The sequence below is a fragment of the Marmota marmota genome, unplaced genomic scaffold (assembly GCF_001458135.2).
Source record: "Marmota marmota marmota unplaced genomic scaffold, marMar, whole genome shotgun sequence".
In the NCBI taxonomy this organism is placed as follows: Eukaryota; Metazoa; Chordata; class Mammalia; order Rodentia; family Sciuridae; genus Marmota; species Marmota marmota.
The window spans coordinates 7,847,398-7,865,374 of NW_026000016.1; the positions used below are offsets into that span (position 1 = coordinate 7,847,398).

Sequence of the window (17,977 nt, forward strand, 5' to 3'; positions counted from 1 at the left end):
TTCTGTTTCTATGAATTTTCTATTTAAAGTAATTCACAAAGGGAATTGTATAGTATTTGTCTTTGGGGGGACTATTTCATATATCCTCAGGTTCATCCACGTTGTAGCATACATCATAATTTTATTCTCTTGTAAAACTGAATACTATTCCAATACTATTTTATTTATCCATTCATCCACTGGTGGATACTTGAGTTGCTTTCACTATGTAGTGCTGCATATAATGCTGCTATGAACACGGGTGAAAAATATCTCTTGGAGACCTTGCTCCAAATTTTTTCAGGCATGTACTCAAAGTGGAAATGCTGGATCATATGCTAGTTCTATTTTCTATTTTCAGTTATTTGAGGAATCTCCACACTGTTTCCCATAGCCATTGTGCTATTTTACACCCCTATGAAATGCATAAGTGTTCCAATTTCTCTGCATCCTTGTCAATACTCATATTTTAGGAATTTTGTTTTAAAAGCAGTCATCCTAATAACTAATATATATATATATATTGTGTTAGTGTTATATATATAAAATATTGTGTTAGTCATACAAACACTTAAGATATGGACACTGCCTTAAGAAAAATCTTTAAGGTGTCTGATAAAAAATATGTAACTGACAAACTTTGAATGATTTGGTTGAACAACTTTATGCCCACACACCTGGTATATAACAATTATAATCTGATGCCATCCTTTGTATGTATATAGATGTATATGATTGTTTAGAATAAAGAGCACCTAATAGCAATCTCATGCCCATCCAGTTCTGTGTCGACTAAGAAGATAGACAAGGAGTAACTTATAGATGAAAATGTCACTTAATTACTTTCATAAATGCTGATATGGAAAGCATGGCTTACAGATTACTTCTTTTTCTTGAACACCAGAATCAGATTGGTCTGCCATAGTGGAGCTCAATCAGAGCAGTCATTGTCTTTGCCAGGGCTGCCCTCAATTCTTGCAGCCTCAGTTTCAATCTGTGTTCTGTAACTTAATGCAGCATGTACTTACTATTGCATATAGTTATGCAGTGTAGTCGCTCCTGTCTCAGTTTCCTTGGCTATAAAATGTGGATAATACTATAATACTTCACATCAAGGATTATAGCCCAACATGTTCTACATCTTGTATAGTTTATTTTTATTTAAATCTTTTAATTATTTTAGTCCATGGATATATTCAAATTTATTTAATCAATTACAGACAAATTTCTTATATGTAAGAATTCAGTTTCTCATATTCCATGTACAAGGCATTGCAAATCAGCAACATTTATGCATTTATGGGTTAAAAAAATATACATATATATTTATATATTTACATATATACTTTCCCAGTGCTGGGGGTTGAACACAGAGCCTTGCATATGCTAGGCAAGCACTCTACCACTAAACTACATCCCCCAGCCTTCTTTTATTCTGAGATAGGGTCTCTTTAAATTGCCCAGACTGTGCTTGACTTTCCATCTTCCTACGTCATCCTCCCAACTATCTAGGATCATTGGCGAGCTCCACCATACCCTGCTACTGATAAAATTTTGATTGAAGTATTTCATTTCCAAGGTCAATATTCTGATGTCAGAAAAAAACAGTATAATTGACATTTTAGGCATATGGAAGTTTTGGGAGAATTTATTTTATAATAAAAGAGAAATTGGTATTTTAGGAATCTGGTGTAAACTTAGATAAATGAAGGAGAGTCAGGCATACAAAGATATTGAAGAGCTAAAACATCAAACCTTTCAGACTAAGATTATTTCATTCTAATTACAATAGAATAACACAACATGCAAAATTCTTTCAGTTTAAAACATTACCCAGCTGGCAGCCATAAGCAGTTCTAAATAGGGAATTCTGGTGATCCTAGAGGGAAAAACTTATGACATCAGCCAACAACCATGCAGAAATCTTAAAGCAGAGTGTCACAAGGCTTGTTCTTCCAAATGCTCTGAGAATATTGTTAGAAAATATAATTGAAGTTTATTTAGAATTCTCAATTCATTAAAAATTTACAACAGCTTTGAATTGATTTTTAGCTATAATATGAAGGTATTTGAGTCTCAGTGTATTAATTGGAAATTAATTGTGTTGATTTGATTTTGGGGGATTGAACCTGGGCCTTACACATGCTAGGCATGCATTTTACCACTGAACTAAATCCCCAGCCCCTAAGTTGGAATTTGGAAATAAAAAAAAAAAAATTCTAGTTTCTCTTTGAAAATTACTTTACTTCAAAAAATAAATAAAACAGCAATTTGTAATTGCATGGTTTGATTACTTTTCCTGTTCTACCACCTGCAGGTTCTACAACATGCTGTGAAAATCTTATTATAAATACTTGGAAGTACAAACTGATGTTTTGAAACTTGTTTCAAGTAAGACTAATCCACATAGGACTTAAAATTTCAGGATAATAACAAAGACATTTGTTTAGGCATTTAGTCTAAAAAAGGACTGATCATGTGTTTAAAATAGTGGTTTCTAATGTTTTGGGGTTAAGATCCCATTAAAACTATGTATCTATCTATCTATAAATGAAATTTTGTTTACAATTTTAGGGGTTTTGTAATATCCCATTTATAAGCATGAAACAAGATCTGGGTGGGACAAGAACTCTGCCTTAGATAATATACTATGAGGATTAAATTGAATGGGGGGTGAGTGCAGGGAGATGGTCTTGCTTACCTATGATTCCTACTCTTTGACGAAACTGGCCTAAATCAAGCTGCTCCTAATTCAAAATGCCACTGCTGATTTTTCTCTAGATACTCAAGTACTTAAATTAGGAAAGAAATGCTGTTTCATAGTCACTAGCTATAACTGGTTGATGCTCATTTCCTGTACTAAATGACCCTTGTTCCCAAAAATAACTGCAGTGCTATTCAACTGCTTATATTTGGCGTATTCTTTATTCTTATTTGGGAAGGCACATTCCCTTCTACAGCTGAAGAAACTCTGTTTGAAAAGCACTGCCCCAAAACACTCTTCCCTCCAGGCCCTTAAAAATGTTCAGCATCTGAATGTTGGCAAGGAATGCTCACACCCAGTGAAGGCTGCGTTGTGTGGATTGAACAAGAGAAAAAATGGGATACTATATATGGAAAACAGGAAGCTGAGCCAGTGGAGGCAGCCTTACTCATTAGTGACCCACATTCAAAGCCACAATCCAGCCACTGTTAACTATCTAGAAAAGGAAAAGACTTAATGGCTAGCCTAAACTATAAAGGACACATTACAAATCTGGTCAGAATGTTCTGCCATTTTGCACTTTACTTTTAAATAAGTTGAGAAATGAAGCACTAGTTAAGCCTTGTCCATTTCAGGCTGGTCAAGTGCACTGAAGTACTATACATACTCAGTTGGTGGCTGCCTTGTGGCAAAATTAACTTTTCATGTCTTTTTTTTAGGAAGAGTATTGAGGGGTGGCACTAAAGGGAAGCCCTGAAACCCAAAACAAAAAGTTGCAAAATAAACAAACTTCCAGTTTCTCTGCATTATATGACTATTTGAACATTATACATTTGGAGACAGAAAAAGGAGGAACTTCAAGGACTGTCACCCTTTCTTGGTATTTTAAAAGGTCAATAATTCCCAGGGCTGCTTTTTACAAGGAATACACATTTATGTTTTAAAAGCAGAGTTTTAGTATCTTAGGAAATGGAATGGAGATATGATTCTGAAGTACTTCTGCATTAGTATTATAGGACGTTATGAGAACCATCTATCCTTGTTCCTTTATCTCCTCTTCTTCCCCCTCTCCTTTCTTCTCTCCATTCTCCTCCTCCTCCTCCTTTTTTATTGTTTAAAAAATCATATTCTAAGTAGCTGGATGTGACCAATGAGAAAAATGTATCTAGGTCACTCTGTAGACATGGTTCTTGGAAAAGTAGTCAAAGACTCACCTAGTCACCTAGTCAATTTGCTCTAACCACAATCATATTCATTTATAATGGTATTTAAAATCCAAGTTCTGTTGTTTATCCAGGCTACTTTCAAGATTTTTTCCCCCTAATTAAATCCACCGGTAGGGTCTCTTCATCTACAGGAACTGCCTAATTCTGCACACTCACCCCCAATCACTTTTTACTTTTACTATTATCATTGTTAAAATTGGTTTTTATCTATAAACCTAGAACCTGATTTGTAATGTGTCCCTTTGAATTACCTTGAATTTCTACTTACTCCTTACTCTTCATAGTTTGAATATTCTTATTCATAGGGTGACCATATCATTTTTCATTCATACCAGAATATAACTTTGAGAATGAAAAGGGGAACAAATTAATAGTTATGCTTCAGTAACAAACTGGTACTATCTTGGGATATCAGAACACAAGGTTACTCTGCTTATTTAAAAATGGAATTGTGTTATGCCAATCAATGGAAAAATTGTTCTTGGGTATGCATCTATTCTCACAATGCAGGTATTCATTCTTTGTTCTAACCCTGGGGTGGGGAGGTGGTCTTACCTTCTGAATGTTATTGTGCTTGCAAAATGATTTATAAATGGATGTGTGTAGAAGGCCGGGGGGGTGACGAATAACTTGTGTACGTTGATACAGCAGGAGTAGGAGCCGTTTATTGCAGGACAGGAGCAGTATTTATACATTCCACACAGCTTATCTAATTAGCATAAACTAGATACATCAGTCAACCAATAAGGAATCTCCACACTTAATGGCTCGCTTTTGTTACTTCTCAAACCACTCCCTCTGGCATTTTGCCAGGCACCATCCAGACTTGTTTATGAACTCTTAACATTCCCCTGGCAAAATGCCAGGTGTTATTTTGACTTGTTTACAGACTCTAACAGATGTGCACTCAACTATTGGCCCATAAAAATTTATACTGTTTAAGGAGGTTTCTACTCTCAAAGATTGAAAAGCCTTCAAGTTACCATGGGATGATTTGTGGCTCACTGAAGGGACTAATATTTGAGAGCCTAAATCCCAAGAGGGCTCAATCCACCAGAGATAGCTGTCCGTTCCTGAAGACAACATTGACTCACTTATACTTCAAATCCAGTACTGCATAATCATGATTAAATTCAATTTACTAAATTTAAGCTCAGTAATCGACTGTGGTCCCACTGTTGCAAGGAGAAAATAAGGTTTTCAGAGAAGCCTCTAGCCTCCTTTGCATCTTAATGGTAAAGGTTTCTTTTATTTGTGGAAGTCTTTATAATTTTATTTAGAAATAGGAATAAAAGGCTAATTGAAACAAACCTGGGCATCACAACATTTTCAGTGAACAACTTTGAAACTTAATTTTAGAAAATAGTAGGTTTGAAGAACCTTGTATATTTTGAAGAGCAAGTAATATGATGCCAAAACTAAAGAAAAGGACAACTCTAGTTATTTAACATAATGATGACACATGAAAGAGTAGAAAACAATTTATGACAATTGGGAAATTTCGTGGGTAAGGTATGGATTTATCTTGAATTTAATGGACTATCATGGTGTGATCTAGCAATGTAACCAGCACTGTATCTACTTAATAGGATTTCCCCTTAAGTATAAGGCAGACCAACTTTCCTTTGGAGTATTCATAAATTTTAGTTAATTATGCACTTGTCAATATTTGAATGAGATCACAAGTAGTCATGCTCCTGACCAACTACTACTTTTCTTAGAGAATATGTTTCTTTAATTTCATTTTTCCTCATAGCTCCTGAATTCTGCATGTAAATTGCTACTCACAATTCAGTTTAGGCAAATGCTCTAGATTGAAAATGTGGGTTGCCACCTGGGGAACTGTAGCACCCTGTTGGGAACAAGAAAATCTATTCGTTCATTTATCAAATATTAGCTGAAACCTGATTATGTGTCTTGCAACATTGCTTGATACTTTGAGGGACTAATTTAGAGTTATGTAAATGTGAACATTACTAAGGTTTTTGTGGCAAAAATTGTTAGTAACTCACCAAATCACACATAGGGAAGAAATTCTGGGAAATATAGATCCTTGCAAGTCAAATATGGATAAATTGTGCTTTATCTCAAACTATACAATTTCCTGTGCTAAGACTGGACCAATTTTGAACAGTGGTGAAGCCAATACCTTTAAATTCAAGAATGTTGAGTTCTAACAGGTTGTTAATATAGAAACATCATTTAGCCTCTTAAGCTTGCCAAACGTTAGGCAGGAGAAATAATGCTCATTTCTTAGAGGTCTTCAGAGACTGGCTAAACAATAGATTTGATTTTGCTGGTGAACAACGTGCAGATTTTCCATAGATGGGGTCACTTCATCTTCTATTTAATATTGACGGCCAAATGAACATCCCAGTCTCTGATCTCTAACAACAGAAACACTACTTCACAGGTTCATAAATCTGGTAATTTGAGCTCTGTTCCCAACAGGGTGCTATAGTTCCCCAGGTGGCAACCCACATTTTCTGCTAACTTCATGGCAGCTTGCCAGCCACATATTCTGCATTACCAGGTTTCAGTATGATGTTGATTGGTACAGATTTCAATCCTCTATAATCAAAATGTGCCCAGTCAATCTCATAATGAGTGTTTCCCTTTTCTTCTAAATGTTCTTTTTCCGGCCCCCAACTCCACCTAAAGGGGGGAAAAACGAGGAGAAACGAGAATGTGTACTCTTAAAGATGAGAATTTTCCTTCTCATCCTTATTTCCCCACACATGGACTTCCAGATAAATCTACCAAAAGCATCTTCTCAATTCATCAGTTTTTCTCTAAAAGTTCCTCATCCCCCCGCCCCCCCACCTCCCCTTTCTTGCCACTCAGCTCTTTTCTAAATCTTCAAGTTTCTTACAGACAAGTCAGGCCCACTATTTCACGAAAAACATTGCTGCTAGCTAATTCCCTTTTGAGAGGACAGTGTCGTTTTGGTCCCCAAGAGGCCCCGCAGGGTGGAGGACTAGCCCTCTCCATTTGCCCGGGGGGATCCGGGGACTTTCAGGGATCAAAACACGGAGGTGCGACTTTGAGGAAGCAGAACTAAGAAGGGCCTAACAGGAAAGTGAGTCCAGGCTCCGGGAGGCTTACAGCTCACCCAGGGCCTGCGGAGCGCTGGGTCCCTCCCCACACCTCCCTGCCTAGACAGAGAAGGACACTGAGGCACAGCCAAGGCTTCGACCGGGCCCTCCCCCGGCCTCCGCCGCCTCCCCAGGCCCACTCGTGTCCAGGCCCGCTCCTTTGTCTAGGCACGGGCCTCACAGGCTCCTTCTCCTCCTCGCCTCAGGCTCGGCTGACGCGGCCCGGGAGGAATGCGTTTCCGGAGGGAGAGGGCGGCGGCGACTGCCTTAGGAGCGGGAGCCGCCGCGCGGAGGAGGCGGTGCCGCAGAGGTCGCTTCCTGCCGGGAGGCGGCTCGGGTGGCGGAGTCTCCTCCTCCCGCCCCTGAGAAGGAGGAGCCGCCGCCGCCCGCCGCGCTCGAGACCGGGAGGCCGCTAGAGCCCGCGGGAGAGGCCGAGCGCGAGCGGCGGAGCAGCAGGCCCGAGCCGACCGTGCCGGGACCCGACGCCGCCCGGAGAAGGTAGGGCCTGAGGCCTGCGGGAGGGCGCGCGGCCCCCGGGCTGCCGGGCCGGCCGAGCCGGGCTTGGACCTCTTTGCGGGGCCGGGCAGGGCCGGGCAGGGCCGCGGGGCGGAGGGGGTAGGGCTGGATTCCAGCCTTCAGGCACCAGAGGAAGTGGAAGCTCGCCGCCCGCCCCCCGCCCGGCTCCCGGCCCTTCCTGCCTTTCCTGGCTCTGTCCCGCCGCCCCTTCCCCTGCTCAGGCGGACTCTGGAAGTAGAGCCGGCCCTAGCCCGGGTCCGAGTGGGAGGGTCGCGGGCCTGGGCGCTGTCACGTCGGGGGGCGGTGGTGGCCCCCATTGGCCACTCTCACACCTGCCCCATCTAGCGACCCTTGCGGCGGTCTTGCGGGCCTGAGCTCCGCGGTTAAGGTGCGGGAATTGGGACCGCCGGCTGTGGTCAGTGGGAGCGAGAAGCCTCCGAGGAGGCTTTGAATGGTTGTGGACGCCTTCTAGCCCTTTCTCTCTGTTTCTGTCACTGGCCGCTTTTTCTGTGAGCTACGTGGACACGCCTGGTCTCTTGCTCCCGGGATCAGAACTGCTCCCGCCTCCAACTTTCTGAAGCGGTGCGGCAGCCCGGAGCGCCCGCGGCGTGGGAGGGTGCGGGCTAGGCCCGGGCCGAAGTTGGCACCCGCAGCCGCTGGGGAAGGGAGGCGCAGAGCCGGCGTGTGTTCTTGTCTTCAGTGTTTAGAAGTACAAAGGACACGGCCCACCGCGGGGCGGCCCCGGGACCGGGACCGGGACCAGGACCAAACCAGGACACGGGGCCAAGGCCGACCCTCCTGGCAGGTGTCCACTTGTCCGCAAGACTTAAAACCCTACCTCTTCTCGTATCGTTTCACTGCGTGCCCTTTCTTATGCTTCAGAACAAGTTGGATTCTGAGAATTCTCATATTTAAAACCTGAAGACTTTTTATTTCAACAACTTTGTACTTTAAATGGGAAAACTAACACCAATTACATTGCTTCTGTTTCCTCATCTGTAAAATAGGAACAAGAATAATAATTATTATAATGACAGTGAGGACCATGCTTAGCTCTAGGCATTTTGCACATATTATCTCATTGAATTTCTAGAATGGCTCTGCTGAGGCTTAGGTATTGTTCTTATACCTGTTTTACAAATGAAGAAACAGAGGTATGGGAAACATAAGTAAATTGCCTATGATCTTCAGGAGACCCTGGAGAACCCATGGGATCTAGCTCCAGAGCCTATGTTTGAACCATGTGTAACCACCTTAACTGCAGGATGGTTGTGAAAATCAAATGTAAAATGTAAAAAAACACCTACCTGAGAGTAGATGCTCAATAAATATTGACTCCTCTTCAATTCTCCTTGGTTGTAAAAATGTCTCAATGTAATTGATAGCACCATTAGTAAGGTTTTTTGGGGTCTGTATTCCATGTGTTTAGGTGAGTAGAATTACTAGGAAGTTATTTTTTATTGTTGTTTTGATGGTACAAAAGTAAATACTAAATGGATTTTTATTAGACTTTTTTCTTATATGACACACACCCTTTACAGTAGGTTATATATTAGAACATGTTAATAAACTATTAAGAAATATTAGTTGAAAGTTATCTATTCTACATTTGTGGACATCAAAGACTTAAGTACCCAAGAGGGACTTAAAGAGATTCATGGTGATGTTCATGTTTTTAAGTAATTTTGGAATATTGATCAATATTAAATAAGCAACTGAAGATGATGAAGTGAGAAATAGAAAAGAAATGAAGCAGATCAGTATTTTTTTTGTTGTTTATAGACATTTGCAGAGTAGATGATGTTACTAGAAAGACTATGTAACTAGAAAACACATAAATTCCAATTTAACTCATGTGTGTTGACTTCCCAGACCAACAATTTTAAGTATTTGGTATATTGGTTTTCTTTTTTAAAGACTGAAATTCTACATTAAGAGTTTTTAATCCTCTCAATTTTCTATGCATGATAGGATGGAATCAACAATTTAAAAAAATCATTGCATTTAGTAATTTCAACCTTCAGGCAGCTTTCTTAGTTTTCTGGTTAGTATAACTTAAATTTGCCCCCAGTTATCGTCACTGAATGAAAATGTAGTTTAACTTGATATTTCTAAATTCTTAACTCCAGGAGGGACACTGGGGACCTCTCTTCACTTTATCTTAATGAAAATTAAACATTTTTGACCAGTTGCTATTTTTCTTGACAATGCTTACTAATTAATGTAATATCTATTTGGCTTCTTGATAAATAAATTGTGACTGTTGGGATGGGGGGAGTGTAGTATTCTCTCTGAAGAAAATGTTCTTTTCATTATATTCTGAAACACACTTGTTCTTAACTGTTCTGCCATACTGATAACGATAAACAGCTTGTAACTGGCTAAAGTTTCAGAGAACTTTTGAGTTCTGAGATTTTATATTTAGAATTCTGGATGTGTAACAAGCTGAATTTATCTGAGTGAATTTGGATGGACTTGTTAATTTTAGATTTCCCCACTGTTTGTGGGGGTTAGGCTCTGTCAAGTTGTAGGTAGAATCCTAGAGAATTACATTGTGTAAATATGCAGAAATTTGTATTATAATATTAGTGTTTATTCTGTTCCTGATTATATGTTCTCCTGAGATTTTCATTTGTCCTTTTATATTGTTGCTGCAGAGGTGGGAATCCAGGGTAAGGGAGGATAAGAGTAGGAAAGAAAGAATGCCTTAGTCTTCTGGATTCTGAAATAATAGCAGGATCTGCAGCTGTAGCATGCTGAAATGTATTGAGGTTAAAGAAGGTGCAAGTCATAAAACTCATAATATTGGTAGTCTTAAGATATTTCAGTAGAGGTCAAAAACGGACCCTTTTCAGGAACTATATGCAAAAGGAGCCAAGCTATACTTCTTATACTTTGTTAATTTCTCATTGTTTTAAAAATGCTTATTTGTAAGATTTTTAAGGACTGATGTTTTGCTAATAAAATAATGTGTGAGAAAGGAAAAAAAAAGCTGCTTCAAATATATGTGCATTCATGTATAAACACACACTCACATACACATTTCTTTTTTTAAATATTTTGGTTTTTAGTTGTAGATGGAGACAATATCTTTATTTTATTTTTATGTGGTGCTGAGGATTGAACCCAGCACCCTGCATGTGCTAGGCAAGCGCTCTACCACTGAGCCACAATCCCAGCCCCACACATAGACATTTCTTACATGACCAGTCTCATTATGTGAGTCTCCAAAGTGCAGTTTTCTGATCCTTAGGGATATGTAAAATGACTCACAAGAGTATTAGGAAGAAAATTTTAGGCTTACTATTATGTATGTTTTAAAATTTTAATCATTTTAAAATTCAAAAATTTATTATGGTTTACAATATCTTATACCGTTGCCATAAAGCTATGTGTATTTTACATGCATATTCCAAATTTTTTTAGTGATAAAGGTGAGTAATCAAAAGATTTGGCAATCCTGGGTATAGCGGGTGGTCTGGGTGGGAACATAAGAACTACAGTGTTTAGGAGGCAGAACTGATAAGTTTTGGTGTCTGAGGTTAGAGAAATGAAGCAGCCTGGTGTGACACAGGGTTCTGGCTATGTGGTGCCATTCACCAAGGTAGGATTTGTGACCACAAGGGGTAGTCCTGGTTGGCTGGAGGAGGGGAAATGATGATGAATTTATAATGTTGAGGTGTTTTTTGTTTTGTTTTGTTTTTAAGGTGACCACAGGGCATAGGCAGAGATGTCTAGAGTGTAGCTGAAATTAGAGATCAGAAAATAAAAAAGATGTCTGGTTGAGAGATTTAGATTTGGGAATTCTTAGCCTGCAAGGGCTAATTGAAGCTGTGTGCTGAGGGTGAAAATACCAAAGGAGTGAAAAGGGCCAGAACCTGGGCAGTATTTACCAGTGGATGGGTAAGTGGAGAAAGAGGGATCTAGAAAAGCATTTCCCTTCCCTCTTTCTTGTCTGAATTTGTGGTTCCTTTGAGTGACATTTTAGTGGCTGGGATTTGTGGAGTTTTCCCAGTCATTAGCATGTTTAATGTAAAGTCGGAGAAACTTTATGTCCCTCTTTGGTAATTTATTTAAAGACTAACAGAACAGAGGGTAGGAAACCTGGGCATGCTCTGCCACTGAATTTTTTGTGACCTTTGTCAAAATACTCCACCTTCTGGATTTTTTTTTTTTCACACCACACTATAAAGTATCTGCTACATTTCTCATTCTGTCATTCTGTGAGTTGAATAGTTACTGTCTGATCTGAGTACTGTAGAGTGCACTTCTTTTTCTTTCCATGAGCAACCATTTTTTTGTATCACCAGAGAGCATAGGTGCTGTGCCAAATTACCACTCTAATATTTGCCAGTGCTGACGGATGAAATTGTTGCTATTAGCTCTTTGTTGGGGTGTAGCTCAGTTGTACATTACATTTTAGTCTATCAGTATATTATCATTGTCTAGAGACAAAAATGGTGTACTGAGTGAGCATAGATCAAGAAGTTGGTCTCGTCTTTGATATTGAGTGAATTATCTAGCTGGGACAAGTAGTTTTCAGCTCAGGAAAATAGAACACATACTGAAGAATATTTTACACAATGTACTGAAACAGATAATATTAATAGTTTTTGAGAAAAAAACATCATTTTGGCTTAAGTGGTTTTGAAAGACTTATTAGAGGAGAAGAGGCCTGAGTTTGGAATGGTGAGAGCAAAGATATATATATTTTTTGGTACTAGGGATTGAACTGTGTGCCTGGCTGAGATAAGATATGGATGACTGATGTGTGGCATACTCAAAGGACAGTACAGTTAAAGGCAGAATCCTGACTAATTTAGCAAATATTACTTGGCCACTTTGTTACCCATGGAAAAAATGTGTACCCATATATACATAATTACATATGAAATATAAAATGAAGGCTTGAATTTTTATTCTAGACTGGCAAGGGACACAGGCATGAATGCATTTAGTTGTAATTTTGAATAAAAATAACACTATGTCACAGTAAAATAACACTGCAATTATTGAGCATCATTGAAAGTTTGTCATTCACTGTGCTAGGCAGCATTAGGAATATGTTTTAAGACCACAGCAGAAGGAGTATTAATTCTGTTTATTGTGGTTGTTGAAGACTCAGAGACCTAATGAAGACCAACCAAAATAAGAAATGTAGAAGACTAATTAATATTCCGTTTGCTTAGGGAATATATTTGTAGTCTACTTAAAATGGGATCAGGAAAATATTTACATGCATAACCAGATATGTACCACTTGAAGTCACATTTCAGTGTATAATAATTGTTTATTGAATGAATATATAAATAAGCTTTCATGTTCTTTATTAATGATTTATTAGCTTTCCCTCTACATCCAGTATTTTATGATTCATGTGTGATTCATATCACATTATTTCATTGCTTCTCTTAACAAGGAAGTGGTATGGTCTTGTTTGGTTATTGGGGAAGAAGACTTTAGTTTGAGAAAGCACATTTAGTATATTTTATGTTATATTATAATGTTATGTCAGGAAAATGTAACAAAAATACAATAGTGATTTTTTTTTTTTTTTTAATTAAAGAAGCATGGGTTGCATGGGATAGGTTCTAATCTGGTAGACTATAAAGGTTACCATGTACAAGGCCCTGGATTCAGTCCACAGCGCCTCCCCGACCCCCCAAAGAAATTGACAGTTATTAAATAGTCACTCAGAATCTTATTTTAGAAGCTCACGACCACAGTGAATGACTGCAGGCAACAAAAAAAATCAGTAATCTAGTAAATTATAACTATAAAGATAATTTTTGGTAAGAGTTTTTATATTTATGATTATATTTTATTCTGCCAACAATTCTGAAGTAGATGTTATTCCCAGCTAGTAAAATGAAAAATTGATTTTTCCCTGTTTTAGTTTGGTTTTAAAACATTTATATATTTAAAATATGCCCAGTGCTCTGCTTGTTCCATGCTGGGAGATAAGACAAAATATGTAGTCAAAATTAATGTGACCAAGGAAGAATTTTAGAATAATCTATTTAAAAAGTGGATAAAGTTATGCATTTGGGGAACATAGTTTTAAGATTCTCCTTAACTAAAATTATGTAGTGCAAAAATACTTTTGATTAATCAGAATGGTTAGCTTTTCCTTCCTCTATTCATAGTTACCTTTGTAAATTTCCCCAAAGCACGTTTTCTTACCCCTAAGTTGCTAACTCAGAAGAATTAAGTTCATATTCCACACTTTGATTTTGATTTTGATTTTGATTTTTGATTTGATATGTCAAGAAATTTGTAATGTTTTGAACAACCCACAATAAAAAAAATTAAAAAAAAAAAAAAAAGAAGAATTAAGTTCAGACAATTTTTCATGGTAATCAGTTTGGATTAGCCCTTCCTATTATGGTTTAACAGTTTGCTTACAGTGTCCCCCCCCCCCACACACACTTTGGACCTTTTAAGTCTATCCATCTGCAGTCTTTGGATTTATTTTGTACCCCACCTCCTTTTGGATTTTTTTTGGGGGGTGGGGTGGGGTTACTGGGGATTGAACCCTGGGGCGCTTAACCACTGAGCCACATCCCTAGCTTGTTTTTACATTTTATTTAGAGACAGGATCTTGGTTAGTTGCTTAGGGCCTTACTCAATTGCTGAAGCTGGCTTTGAAATTGTGATCCTTCTCTCTCAGCCTTCCAAGTCCATCCACCTCTGTTATCTGATCGGCTTGAATTATTAATTTGAGTTCTGTATGATTTTTCTTGTTATGTTAATTCTGTTCCTCAACATTTGTCAGTTCTGAAGGAGTCCAATCTAAATTAATCCTTCTTTATCTCTCTATACTTTTCTTCTAGTTTTGAAGTCTTAATGTTTCATGATACTGGGTCTTGAACCCAGGACCTCCAGCATGCTAACCAGGAGCTTCACCACTGAGCTATATTCCCCAGAAAGTCTTACTTTTTAGGGAGTGGTGGTGATGGTGGTGGTGGGGATTGAACCCAGAGCCTTGTGCATGCAAGGCAAGCACTCTACCAACTGAGCTATATCCCCAGCCCCAAGCCTTACTATTTTTAATCATTGTAAGATTTACTTGGGATTTTCTAAATTCCTTGATGAGTATAATGAGTTCATCTATATTTTATTATATTTTCATAGAAGATTCTTCACTTACTTTCACTTTTTGTCTGTAGAAGTTTTTCTTAGGTGCTATCATCCCAGCCTTTACCTCCTCCCTTCCCCAAGACATTTATCTTTTACAATTTTTTTAATTCCCCCTAACCTGAAGTATGTCCATTCTGCATAGTTCCTTTGCCCTTTTATTCTGTGTAGTGATGATGATTGATCTGTATCCTCATATTCCTGGAGATGGTGAGTAGAGTAGTTGTTAGTGATGAAGTTTATCTTTATTCTTGTCTTAAAGTATGTCTGACCATGTTGTAAGCCGTTTTCAATTGTTTTCTGAACTTGTCTCTTTGGAACAATCAAACGTTGTTATTGGAAGTTAGTAGCCTCATTATCATTAGGGAAAAAAAAGGGCTTCAGGTGCCTTAAAATGCCATTTTTCTGCTGAGTAGTGAAATTTAGGATGTTTTCTAGTTCAGACTATTTTTGTTTTTATCCATAGGGGATTGGAGAAAACACTTCAAATTAAATGTTACTTACATTTTTGTCTTAGATTATTTATCCTCTTCTCTTTTCTAACCCCTTCTATTTACTTTTCTTCTCCATTCTTTTACTAAATTGTATTAATCATTAATTCTTGAATATTATTTGGTCCATAAACACCTTTATAGTCACTACCACACCTCTTCCTGCCAGACAGAAGAGATTTAAAGTATACCTTGATAGAGGTATCAGATCTTCACCACCATTAAGGTGAAAAGATTTTAAAATGGTATGATGACAAAAGGGAAATATTTGAATGATGAGAACATTTAGCTTTTTGCATTAGATACCTAATTACATCGAAAGCTTGGGCTTTCAAAATAAGGCCTGGGTTCATATCATAGTTCTGTCACTTACATGTCTGGCACATAGTAGGTATGTAATAAATGTTTGTTGGCTTGGATGTAATTGTAGTGAATACAAATGTGCCCTTGTACAAAGATAGGAAGAAATCTGGTATATACTTCTTTTTTTTATATGAGTTTGCTTTTATGAGAGTTGGCTTATTTTAAAACTGAAATAAACACAACTTACTACTTTTTGTAAAAAATTAATTTTTCTCTGAAGTGTAATGTTCCTTCAAAGATAGTGTAGATTGAGCATCTCTAATCTAAAATTCTGAAATGCTCCAAAATTCTAAATTTTTTGAGCACCAGCATGGCACAAATGGAAAATTCTACAACTGAACTCATGTCACAGATGACAGTCATTTTCAGACACACTAAAAATATTGCATAAAATTACTGTGAGGCTATGTGTATAAGTTGTATATGAACAATTGTACCATGAAAATGAGCTTATTTGTAGAATATTCTTAAGAACATTTACTGCTCAAGGAATGAATTATGACTCCTTAGATAAAACTAAATGTGATTAAAAAATGATCCTAGCATGAAATGCTTTTTTTGTATGAGCAAGACACAAGTCCTGTGTCTATATTTGCGAAATGTGGCAATTAAAATAACTTTTGTTGGCCTTCTCAGTTTGAATGCCCAGCGAACAAACTCATAGAACATTATAAGCCTGTTCCATTTCTATGCTCTGAGTCAGTTCTAACACTCAGTGTTTTTTCTTTTAAAATAGTGATGAAGTAGGCCTTCAAAAAAATAACACTTTAGTGAAGCACAAAGTCGGCTTTGAGTTACAATTTCTGATTTCAGGTGTCAAGTTTCAATTCTTGAAACTTTTGATTCTGAAAAAATTCTGTGAATTTTTTTTTTTTTTTTTTTACTTTTCTGCATTGATTTCCTCATCTGTAAAATGTAAAACAAAGATGATATCGTTCTCTATCTCATACAGTTCTTTGGAGGAGATAGTTAGATGCTATTATTTTTATCATTATTGTTCTAGTCATTGTGTTGAAATATAAATCTATTTTTTTAAAGTAAATGAAATATCTTTTGTTATAAATCACCTTAAATCATTTAATGCCTAATGTGACCCTCTCAGTGCCAAATAAATCTTCCTTTTTTCTATAGTCCACAATGGGGAGTAGTCCCTGAATGAAATCAGGCCAGTAATTTTTATTACTTGCTGGGAGTTGAACCCAGGAAGTAAGTCTCTCCTACTGGGCTATATTCACTGACCTTTTTTAATTTTTGATTTTGAGACAGGGTCTCACTGAGTTGCAGAGTCTGGCATCAAACTTGTGATCCTCCTGCCTCAGCCTCTGAGTCACTGGGATTACAGGCATGCTCCACTGCTCTCAGCCCAGGCAGGCTAATAGATTTGTCTGAGTAATATGCCACAGAATTCTGATTCAGGCTTCTACTAGTAAAATGTCTTTTCAAGGGTGATTTCCTTCTTTCTTTTAGACTCTGCTAAGTTTGCTCTCCCATGATCTATCAATCTTTAGTTATTCTTCCTTATTTCTGTATTTGATCTTTTTTAAAAGATGGTCTGTGATATTAGCTTTCAGAAATAACTGTTTTGTTTAATATTAAACACTTACTTAGACTTTGTTGCTTTTATTGTTTTACATACAAATTGTTAAGTGAGAAAGCGTATTAAATAGAATAATCCCACTGAAGAATGTGGTACCTAAGAATAGCGTAATACTTAGTTTTTGATACTGAAGTCATCAGGTTCAAAATGAGTAACTGAATGGTTATAATTGACATCAGTTTATCTTTTTGTAGTGGCTTTATTTCTAACCCTTTCACTGTCTTTCTGTATTATGTCTTCCCCAAAGTGGATCCATCCAAAGTTTTCTATAATTTCAGTTGAAAAAAGCAAAATGTTCAAACATAGTTACTTCATTTAATCTAGTTGTTTTGGAGCTCTTGCTGTAATGTTTCTTAATAATTGTAACAAGTAACACCTAGTACTTATGATATGCCAGATATTGTTTTATATGTATCAACTTATTTACACTTAGGAACCCCTATAAAGTAAATACTACTGTCCCTATTTTAGAGATGAGGAAACTGAGATACAGATTAGATCATGTGCTAGTACCAGCACCACCTTTGAGGCTGTGCATCCTGGTTTCAGATCCATACACTCATTTCTGTGCTGTCCATCATTATGCAGTGGTTGGTACAACACATTGCCTGGTCTTCTGAAATTTCCTGTTTTGTTATGTTTTTCGGTACCTCAGGAAATCTTTGTCTTTATTTTGTTTCTTCTCTTGTTAACTATTAAAACATTGTGCTACAGAGGGCATAAAACGACTTTTAGGTGATGACAGTTCTTCAGGCAAGTCAATGGTACACATTCACAGAAGATGAGTGCGAGTTCCATACATCTTTATATTTGTTTTAATATATGTATGTATGGCTACATTTGAATCATCGCCTTATTCATTCTTTCCT

The 17,977-nt window shown here is 37.6% G+C and overlaps 1 protein-coding gene across 3 annotated transcripts in view; it reads left to right on the plus strand.

The window, feature by feature from the left end:
• Nucleotides 1–7,350: 7,350 nt before the first annotated feature.
• Itgb1 (integrin subunit beta 1) overlaps nucleotides 7,351–17,977 on the plus strand; it is a 49,259-nt gene continuing 38,632 nt past the window's right edge. The window contains exon 1 of one of the 3 annotated variants that reach the window (XM_015483470.2): nucleotides 7,351–7,502. The gene's annotated coding sequence lies outside the window, so the exon portion shown is untranslated. The remainder of the gene's footprint in view (nucleotides 7,503–17,977) is intronic. The other 2 variants (XM_015483468.2, XM_048809095.1) reach the window with 2 other exon arrangements.